This window comes from Diuraphis noxia, unplaced genomic scaffold (assembly GCF_037042655.1).
Source record: "Diuraphis noxia isolate RWA-SAM2 unplaced genomic scaffold, SU_Dnox_SAM2 contig0003, whole genome shotgun sequence".
Classification (NCBI taxonomy): domain Eukaryota; kingdom Metazoa; phylum Arthropoda; class Insecta; order Hemiptera; family Aphididae; genus Diuraphis; species Diuraphis noxia.
Window position 1 is genome coordinate 5,139,989 of NW_028301713.1, and position 12,492 is coordinate 5,152,480.

A 12,492-nucleotide genomic window follows, 5' to 3' on the forward strand; every position below is an offset into this window, starting at 1 on the left:
ATTAAGCATCGAGGTATTATAATACAATATATAAACCAGACGATATTATATTCAAACCGTTTCATGACATGATATATTGTTTATTTTTCCATAACATTAAATTAATGATTAAACTTATTTTAGCTGTTCAGTAAATCAATCGTAAATAGTAATTGGCCTACTTATACGCTCGGCAACTGAGTCATAATGTATTTTAATGTACCTACACGACATGTATAATTTATGTGTATTTAAATATTACATTTGAAAATGTGGTACCATGCTGGTAGCTATAGTGTGCGACTTATTATAGTTCCAAGGTATTCTCTCAAAATTAAATTTCTATGCCTATTATTATTAACATTGCAACTAATGCAACTTATTATTAGTATGTGTTTGACTTTTTCGGACATATTACTAATTTATTATTAACTATTAAGAAGTCATAAAATATGTTTTTTTTTATTTGCGCATTGCGCTTCGATATTACTCACCCATTGATACTATTTCTTATTCATTAAGCCGACCATTGGAGATTTATAATAATAACGAAACTCCGTTTATTTTAGTGTTACATATTTATTTATTTACATCTGTTTTTGATGATTCTCTACCATAAAGCTTCGAACGTTTCTAATTGGATCATTTTTGGCGATTCACTCCGTATTGGGTATTTGGGTATGTATAGTATGCATATACCCCTTGTCACTTATTGTCATTGTACCTAATAATTATATAGCTGTCCATTATTGTCGCTGTGAATAATTAACCAAACCTCATTGTATTTCTTGATGATTGGTATTAAGTTGATTTTGCGTCTTTCGGAACAAAAAGAAAATATATTCTAAGACACGGCGGGACACGTGTATTGGTACTCTGCATATTATCGCTATAGGTTTTCTGTCACCTCGTTACAAATCGGTCACGGCAGTACTTACCATTTCCATGGAATATATTATGTATTATATTATATGTACTCGTAAAATTGGGATGTGATGCTGCTTCTCCCAACATCGCGCTCATTTTTTCAAACGTAATATCGATGGTATATCGTGACATAAATATAAAATTGTACCAATAGAAAACCCGAAACCGTAGGTATACACGATGCGTACGATTTTGGGTTTTTATCCGTAATCCTACGACCAATTGGTTGACATAATACTTTATATTATTATTATTATTACACATTAATATGCAGTACCATTTCAATGTCATGTTGCATGTTGAATATCAGTTTATTCGACGCACGATTCAGTTTAGGTTAAGGTTTCATTGCTCTCCACAAGTTACAACTATTTATCTGCTTAATAAATTAGTAACTATTCGTAAAAAAAGCAGTGCGTCACTTGTCAGTTCTAAATGTTCTAATGGAATGAAATGTTTGACATCATACTCTTATTTTATTGTATAAGTGTGCCCACTGCCCATAGATATAGTCAGTAAAATAGATTGTTATCTCACATTTAACGATTTTAAAAGAAAAACATATTCGTAGATTTCAAATTGAGCGACTTCAATTTCTTCTGATGGATAAATATTATATAATATCATATGAATCACATATTCGGTATGCAATCAGAAAAAAAGAATATAGATATTTAACACTATTATCGAAGAGATAAAGAAATACAGATGAAGGAAATTATCAAAAAAAATTCATTACTGCTATAAATAATAATTATTCAAACAATAGGTATATTATACAGAGTGTACAGAGTTATTCACCTATGAGAAAGCTCATCCGAATTGTTTCCTTCAAGTACCTATATATAAATACAATATAATTCTGAATTTTGGATTTATTCAATGTGGTTATACAAGATATCTACTGAATTTAATTGCCTGCCTAAATAATTGTATTTACTTACATTTCAGTCAGATTTCTTATAATTTCTTATCTACATAATATTTCAACTTTTCAGGGTCTATTATGTTATGGAAATTGGTCGAAAACAATGATGCTAGAATGCATTTTGAGTATTTTAGAAAATCCATAATTACCATGGATAGAATATTTGTAAAATATTGTTGATTTACACGAATATATAAAACAACGTATGATAATAAGAATTAATTTTACAGTGGAGACACATTATTCCTAGATTTAATTTACAGTAGTAGGGAGAATTCCGGGAGAATTGCCAAGGGCGTGGAGTTAGGTCCGGGTCCCAAGATCACAGGATATTGTATGTATATTGTCTGCAGTCAGGATCATTTTAAAACGACTTAATTGTGAAATTTAAATGTACCTATTTTGGTAGTTAGCAAGATTTATTTATCACCGGACAAAATCCGTTTCGGGCCGTATAGATATTATATTCGTTTACCGGGTGAACCCACTGGCAACTCGCCACTGTTAAATGAAATTAAGCTAAAACATAATACTTTGATATTCGTCATCTACTTTATGATATTGTACGTGGCAGTAAAAAAAAAAATGTTTGTTAAAGTTCAACTACTTATGCTTTGTGAACGTACAGTCGTATATACCTTCCTACCACGGGCTACGTGATATATGAGAATTAATTTTAACATCAAAAAATAATATCAGCGCTACGTTTTTTTACGATTTGGAGACATTGAATCATAATAATATCTTAGATGAACATTTTTTAACAACGCAGTCTCACAATATTACTTATAGTTCGTAAAAATAAAGTGTTACCACATAGATAAATATATATATGATGATATAGGTACACATAAATTGTATAAGCCATTGTGCGTTATATCTAAAGTGCACTATAATAAACTGTAATAATATATAATAACAATATGTTAGTGTTCATATTTTATGAGACGATTAGGTTGTGGTAATTAAGACGTATTGCTATTGTCTTTCAAAATTCAACGATTATCATATTATTATTTCTGCAATTTCCAATTAAAACGTAGTTCGTAATAGGTACTTTATAAAATATTTGTATATTTTCAAATAGTTAAAATTATAATCTATTAAATATATTTTTGTATAAAAAATGAAAAATAAATAATATTGAAGAACGAATTATTTGATGGCAGCCTTACAAGTATTGAGTTTAATTAATCTTACCATGCTGTAATGTGTCCCAGTTTTTATCACGGTATACATATACAGTTTATTAATAAATAATAATGTTATTCGCGTTTATATGAACTGTAAAATACATAAATTGAGTATTTATTGATTTTTCTGAAATAATACGAAGAATGCTTTAAAGTTATTGTTATAAACATTCAATAGTAAAATTGACGTTTTCGGTTTTAAGAGACCCTATCACCGACTGACTTTTCTGAAACAATAGGACCCATTGTATTCCAAAATTACAGCAATCAGCATTTTAGGTTTGAATTGTTCGTTTCAGTCCAATATAGGTATATATTAATAATAATGAGAAAATATTTGGTATCGCTATTTGATAGGCACTTATACTTTTTTGTATTGAATGTGTATCGCGGTCTAAATGAAAAAAAAATTATCAGACATTCAGGTCATTAGTCACTATAGTAAAATATTATAACTTTCAATTCCATCCTAAACGATTTTTAATCACGTGGTTATCCAAAAGCTTAATATGTCGTAATATTTATAATACTTATTATAAAATATACGTGTGGTATCCAAAAAAAATTTCTCCATGCCAAAAAAAAAAAATCAAAAATATTAACTTTTTTTTTTTTTATTAAAAATATATTTCAATCTGTTTACACATAAAACAATAAGTAACAATGATGAGTGATTTAAAGAAGACATGTCACACATGAAGAGGAGACTGTCCAGTGACAGAACCTCAGAAAATTTGAGTTCGGGCTTTGAAATTTATTTTATTATTTTATTTAATTTTTAATTTTTAATTTTTTATTAGATTAGAAGGTCTCTAGCCCAATTTCTTTTTAACCTTCGAGGAATATTAAGAGGTAGTGTGAGAGAAGACATGTTTTTGATAAAGGGGTTAGAAAGATTAATTAATTTGGAATTGAATTTTTTATAGTAGCTTTTAGCAAGTTCATTAACTGTTGGAAGTTTTAGGTCGTTATGGAAAGCTGAATTCGTGATATACCATGGAGCACTGGTTAAGAGTCTTAATGAGATGGGTTGGAAGGCTTGGATGGGACGGATGTTAGCTGGTTTCGCTGGGCCCCATATTTGAATACCATAGGTCCATATTGGTCTTATGATAGATTTGTAAATTAATATTTTATTTTTGAGATTTATTTTTGATTTTAGAAGAGGTCGGAGTAAATGGAGGCGGGAGTTAAGTTGTTTACGTTTATTTTTTGTATGATTTGCCAAGGTTAGCCTTTTGTCTAGAGTGATACCTAGGTATTTAGTTGATTGCTGAAGAGGAATTGGTTCGTTATTAACTTTGAGCGAGGGACATTATTTTTTCTTAAGGGAAAAATTTACCTGAGCGGATTTATTGTCATTAATTTTAATTTTCCAGTTATTAGCCCAAGACTCAATTAAATTTAAGTGCAATTGTAAGTTGTGTGAAGCGGTGTCTGAGTCATTATTTGAAGCAAATATATTGCTGTGTCGTCAGCAAATGTGGCGAGGAGAGTTTGATTAGAAGTGGGCATATCAGAGGTATAGATATTATAAAGTATAGGAGAGAGATCACTACCCTGAGGAACACCTGCCTTAATTTTTTGGATAGTAGAAAATTCATTTTTGTGGCGTACTGAAAAGGACCTGTTATCAAGATAGGATTTAATTAAAAGAAAGTAAGGTGAAGGGAGAAAGTGCTCAAGTTTGAAAAGAAGTCCGTCATACCAAACGCGATCAAAGGCCTGTGATATATCGAGGAATACCGCAGGGCAAAATTGTTTTGACTCGAAAGAGGATGAAATTTTATCAACGATTCTGTGAATTTGTTGAGTTGTATTATGTTTACGACGAAATCCAAACTGAGATTTAGGTAAAATATTTTGTTGGTCAATTAGTGGCGAGATTCTATGTAAAATTAGTTTTTCGAAAAGTTTGGCAAATGTAAGTAGTAAGCTGATTGGACGATAAGAACTTGTGATATTAACTTACAATTATTTTCTTAAATTTACAAGGTACTATTTTCCTCTTAATTTCCGTTATTCTTCATTGGTATATTATTGGTTACGTGGTACAAGCTTCTTTCAACTCTCTCATAAAAAGCGCGTCTCATGATAACGGAACCAGTCGGGAATATTATTGACGGGGACTTCAGATTCACTTATGAATGAATTTTCCCACGGAAAAGTTTTTAATGCTGTGGAAAAAGGGCTTCATTATGAATTAAATTCTAAAGATATAAATATCAAATTCAATTTAGTCTTTTGCGACAGTATTAATGTTTTATAACATCAACGACAAGTCTATAAAATTAATATAAATTGAGAAACAATGTGCCAATAAATATAATACTTACATAATTTTTATAATTTATTAATCAGAAGGTGATATATAAATCAAATCTTCAGTTAAATTATTAAGCAAGATTAGATGTAATGTTAATTATATGTACTTATTATCAACTTATAACAAATATTTTGTGGTTTGGGATATTGTACGCGTTTGGCGCCTTTGAACGATTTAGTTCTAAATGCAATGTCAAGGAAGAAACTGCCAGCAGGTTTACCTGTTGTAATGTTAGTGCTTCTAAAGGATACTATTTATTTATTTCTTATCAGCTCGTTTTGGTGCCCATGCCAACCATCGGGAAAAGGCTTACTTTTTTTGGATAACCTCTTGTATATAATTATACAAATCCAAAACTTTTTTTTTTCCTTCAAAGTTTAAACCAAAACATTTCTTTCTATGTATTTACCAGTATAACTTATACTTTATATACATATATACATATATAATTTAACCTATTGAAATTTTATAAACTTTAGTGAAATACTTTTTTTAATTATTGTATATTTGTACGTATAAATAATATTATAATTATAGCGATCAAAGTACTGTATTGATATGTGTATTATACGATTAGATCAATGATTCTCAACAGAGTGACAATAAGGAATGAACATGAGGGAATAAGTAAAAGAGGAAATATCGTGAAAATAACGTTAAATAAAAATCAATTAATCGAAAAACTGATAATTTTTTCGTATTTTAAAGTTTTTAACATATTGCATTATTTAACGAAAATATTATGAACAACCATAACAGTTGATAAGTGAAACTTATCTTTGAAATTCAAAATAAGCAGAATATTTTTCTTAGTATTTTGATACATAAAAATTATGAAATATGTAATAAAAGTATGCTAAAATAAACCACATAAATATTATTAAATAAACACATTTATAACATTTTTTTCAAATACCTACCTATTTCTCTAAATAAATATATGTTTAATGCGCCAAAAAAAATATGATAAAATGAACACTTAAGAGTACGTAACAGTGAAGTTTGTTGTCTCCGTCTTACTAGTGCGTAATATAACAAATTTACGCTCAGCAGAACACTTGTAGCTCCTTTAGTTTAAAAATTACAGTGAATCGACTTATTATGAAACTTGATGGTAAGAATCTGTGAAATTATTTCTAAAACTATTAAAGCTATTCAAATGAATTATATAAATCAAATACTTGGTATTTTAGATTTTCAAAAGTGAACAATTTTCTGTTTGACCTTAATTTTTATATTTACTAAAACTATTCGATATTTTACATGATAAATTTTCACATATTTGAATTTTGTGTCTACTCCAGGAGTTAAATTTGTGATATTTTCATTTAGTTTCTAGATTGCTGTCATTTAAAATGTTACGAATCGTTAATATAAATTTTAGTCATGTATTTTTTTCTGATACTTTTTTAAAAATATTTTCGATTTTTTAACAATGATTCCTTTGTTTTTGTTAACTTTAAATTTGGTGTTCCCAATAATTTCCAAACTCGCATCGAGCAAAAAATAGGCATTTGTTATAATTTAAATATAGATTGAGTGATATAGCCAAAATAACATTTTATATAGGCTAAATCATTTTTTTAATTTCTATTTTTAAATACAGCTAGGTAAGCTAAATCAAAGTATATTTAAAGCGTCGTGGAATAATTACCCAACAGTTTTATAATTGCACTTTGAAAGTTCCTCGCATGTTAATAAATACGACTTAGAACAATTCTCTTCATGCATAAAATCAACTCTACAACATTGGCTACGCACTTTTCGTCAACGATTTTAGTTTCAACAATTAAAATATATATTGGATCTTCTAACGTAAAACATGATTTTTTCTCAGTTTTGTTGTTAATATATGCAATAATATGCAAAAAAAAATACCACCATCTACCTAATTTATTATGAGTTGATTCGTGGACATTACTTACATAAGTAGTAATAAAATGTTGCAAAAAAAAACATACTAATGCATGTCTTAGCCTTAGTTATAAGTGTTTGAAGTTAATATAAATGAGGTTTACAAAAATGTATGTTGTAATTCAAAAAGGTAAAAACTTAAAAATCATAAGAATAATAAATATTTTTTTTTGTAACCACGAAGTTATAAAAAAATATTTTTGAAACATAATAATATTTTTTGAATAATTAGTGTCTTCCGTAAAATGTACCACCTGTACCATAATTGTTTATAATTTAATACTGTGTAACAATATTATTATTATCAATACGTTTTCATTACGTTTCTATTTGCTTAGAAACAATGGGTACTTTTGTCATTATGCGTTATACTTGCAATAATAGTGATCATTTTCTACCATTTTCGTGTATTGGCAAAGTTATTTTATTTTCGTTGCGGGTTTAGAGCTTAGGGCTGTAATGCGTTTTCTTTTATCCACTGATTAATTATTTTTTTCGGCACAATTATTCTGAACGTACTTAAGTTTTCGTGTATTGTGCTTACATAATTAGATGCAGTTTCTGGTTGAAATAACGCGTATGGAAGCTCTCATTATTTCGCAAAATAGTATTGCAAAAAACTAAAGTGGAAACTGCTGAGTTTAAATTTGTATGTGGGTGAAAAACTACGGAATAGTGTTATATCTAGGTTGTGAACGATATTCAGAATAATAGTTTCTAGAACCCAATGACGATATTAATCGATTTTTAATTTAAAAACACTACGCATTCACCATTCGAGTGGCTTTATTTACCTTTTTTTTTATCGACTACCCTCGTGAACCACTCAAACAAAGTAGGTACCCTACAAAATTCCAGCCTTAGCCATTTTCCTCCCAATATTAGTTACGGTTTTAAGTATTCTTCCAAATATTAAATTGAATTTAAAAAAGTCTAGGATTTGGTAACAAAAACATCATCTATTTAGCGATTGGAAATGGTATGTAAGATATCACTATATGTAGAATTTAATATGTAATGTTTTATGATATTAAAATGTGTAGTATAAAGTCCTGAAAATTCGTGACTAAACTTTTACATGTTAATATGAGATTCGTATTCCGTGCGAATAATTAGTGTTTACATCTACATTATACGTTTTAAGCTTAACCCTACAGTGGTTTCGGATTCACAAATTGTACAAATTGTACAAATATTCGTATATTATATCCTTGGCCGGTTGACTCTTTATGGACTTTTCAAAAATGAATATAATGTTAGATTGACGTCATTCATATCCAAAATACATTATAACCGAACATGATATTAAGTATCATTTGTTATTGTTTTTGTAAATTTAAATAATGAAAGAAATCTCGGTTGCGGACACTGTGCAATATCGTCCTGTTTTTACACTTAAACGTATAATACGTACCTATATATATAATATGTTATATATATAAGTAATGGTGAGTTGTCTCAAAATATTTTCGTGACAGACTTCACATACTTCACAGACGATATTCAATATAGTTTACGAGAACATGATATAAATGATAATAATCCATAATAATTATTGAGACTAGACGTCTAGACATATATAAACAGAGTTTTCCAAATAATTGTACTCGATACTCGATAGTATAATATGGCAAACACTTAGTTATGGATTTTTCATTTTCGTCTCTTACTTACAGTTGGAGTACGTTTGTGAGAATGAGAATGAGAATGAGTCATATTATTTTATAGCGACAGTTATCCGGTTTTCTCAGTCACAATCGTGATTTCTTATTATTTCAAACATTATTATAGGTATCTACATACATTTTGATTTTATAATATTAGGTACCTACTATAATATACCTATATCGTATATATTATCAAAAATACTTGTTTGAAAACCCGTCGATGTCGATTAATTGCTTTCGCTGTGAACAAAATTAGTGTGGTAGCAGCGTAACATCACACGAACAAATAAGATAATTTGGTTGTATAATATTTTCGAGAAAATACGAATGTCACGTTTGCGACGATGTGACAGCCGACAGGAATAGATATATATACTCACCCGGGTGTGTATGATTTTCCTAGGGTTATAGTACTCTTGGTACAAATTTCCTAGGACTTAAACCCACCCCACATCACCAAATCATTATTGGGAGTGTACACTTATCAAACGAGAATAATAACACCACGGCTCCACGGGAGTACAAAAAACTTTAGAAATTTATAGTCCCGGTATCATGTAGCGTGGTTATGATTTTGTTTTAGGGCTACATGGATATTTTTTAGATAAACGTCAGCTGGAGGCTTTGCCTTCTCCCTCACCACGAAGTACTATAAAACTGTATTTGTTCAATATAATATAATATATATTATATACACACTCAAATAATTTTTATAGAACATTATAAATTATAATCATTATAATATATTTTTTAATTCATAATATATATGTATATTTAAGATCCAAATGCCACTCACTCTTCGTTACTTTTCAAACAATGATAAAACAGTAATTAAAATACTTATGAGAAATCTTGTTTTAAATTTTCACTCCTTTCAGCTATAAAAATTGAACATTTTCTAAACTTTTAGCTACAGTATAATTTGCATCAAAATTTAAACTTAGAATACTTACACAAAAATGCCGGGCATATGAATTTTTCTTATTTTTCAACTGCTTTCAACCTTGTATTAAATTTTCAAGTTTTTTGATCTAACGCGAAAATTTGTATTGATATTTATAGATAAAAAAAAACTAATAAATATTGAAAATGTCTACAAATAACTCAATACGAAAATATTTCGATAATTTTATCATTAATAGAAAATGATAAAATAAACATTCGGTAAAATTTTCAATTAACTAGGGTTACCTATTAGTTTTTGAGTTACACAAAAAAAAAAAATCTTTTTTGCGCAAAATTCCTATTTATCATCGTCCTGAGAATTTTCAATTTTTACCTTTCCAATGTAAAATCTAGATTCGATTTTCTGTCAGAAACCATCATCTTCAAAGTTGAAAACTGTTTTAGCATTATAATCTATATATACTGAAAACATTTTTTTTTTCTTAAAACACATTGTAACAATATGCGTTCATTGCACAGTTTAGAATTTAAGCTCCCGGGGAATGCCCTCTCCATCATAACTTCGCCACTGTCTATTATAATATATCTATAATATTTAAAACATTAAAACCTCCCGAAACTGTATAGCTGGTGGACGTGTGTGGACGTGCAACACCGAAGTGGCATGATTTTACTTAAGTCGTGGTTGATAATTTTTCGAATAGGGATGGCTAACTAGGATCTTTCATAAGTTTTTTAAGCTAATGTCGTGGTTATAATGTAAAAATTTAGATTTTTTCAGAAACCTTCATAGAGAAAAAGTAGTTAGATACATATTACATATTTACATATTACATGGTTATTATACATGATACATCTTATAATTACGCGTGATACGTTTATAGAACACTGACGCTTTTTTAAATTTTCCTGAAATTTATGGAAGGGCTGTAGACCTCTCACTTCTCTAGCCCCCACCTTCAAGGCTACATCACTGGCATGAGACAGTATTCGCGCGGATGTGTGACGTGACAAATTATTCGAGATTTTGATCAGATCAATAAAGGTTGAATTATGTATTTGTATAGTTGTATTTATTATTATGATACAACCGTTCAGGTGTCAATAACAATTGGTTTTTTTCAGTATTAGTTATAATAACACTTCCGTTTTTTTATTTTCTGTTTAAACTATTGAATGTATAGTTGTGACTTAAAAATGGTGTCAGATAAAAATGTTCCCATCTCACCGGAACGTTGGTGAAGAATGTGATGTGTACGAGAAGGTATTTTACGAAGTAGGTACTATGCAATGATCATTTTAACGTGTGACATCAATGTACCGTTCTTTTCAATTTTTACATTTTTACAATTATATAATAATAATATAACTTTGAAACTTAGAGTTAAAAATTATACACTCATGTATGCATTCCCCGGGGTCCTCTATCCAATGCAGGTGGATTTCCTATTTTATATTAAAATTTCTCGTAGTTTCACATGCAGGCATCGCCTGGCGGGATGGCTATAATAATATAATGACTTGACTCAATGAATGATCAGCATAAAACCTAAACAATGATACTTTAAGGCTTGTAATTTTCATGGTACCTCTTGCCACTATGCAAGTGTGCACTATATTTTGTCTCAAAACCGAATTATCACTTTTTGCTCATCCTGCAGAATAATGCGATTGCATGTATACAAGGGAGTATAATGGGTGTTCAAACACCTTCCGAAATATTAATTTAGTTTTTGTATAATTATTTACTTGTTTTATTTTAATTTTAATTGTAATATTATAATTTAATTTACAGGTATAATATTACATTGTGTTACTGAAAAATCGGCTAAAGCAAAATGTTCTACTTTTCAATAATTGATTTTTAAAAACACCCCTCCCCACCAAAAAAAAACACTTTTTTTGCGAACATAATTGGATTAATACCCACATGATCAAACAAGCGCCTGGAGGTTGATGGGTACCACTGACGTAAATAGGTCAGCCGTCTAATAATTTTTTTCTCTTTTGAGACTGAGTAAGAATAGGTATCTTCCAAAATTTGTATTTAAATTGGTGCTTACACAAGTATTTTGAGATTTAATATTGCTTATGAAACTCTTGAAGTATTGAATACTGAATATTAAATAACGAATTGAACAAAGTTTGAATCACATAGAGTTGGCATTTTTAACGGGCAATGAAATACACGGGGTCTGATAGTATTATTGTATTGCTGGATCATAATTATAGACGTGTACCAATCAATATAACAATATCATCAAATACCTATTGGCTGATTAATGTAATTTCATACTTGAGTCAAATAAAAAATTAATATATCGCATATACCTACCACACTATAATAATATTGTGATTTAGGTTATCTGTTTATGTATGATTGTAGAATAACATGAGCAGTACACGTCGCGCGTCGGTAAATACAGCGCTTATTATATCGTATCTAATTCAATGGATTGGCTTGTCCACGTTTCAAAATCAGTTTCCCCATTAATATTTATACTCGCGAATATCGGAGCAGATAACTATAATTATAGTCGTAGTGTAGTGCTTTAGGACATAAATTTAAAGCGTTAACGCTGAGAACGTTTCGTGGTTGATATATAGGTGTTCGATGCACATATTATACAGTTGACGATACGCGTTTTCACA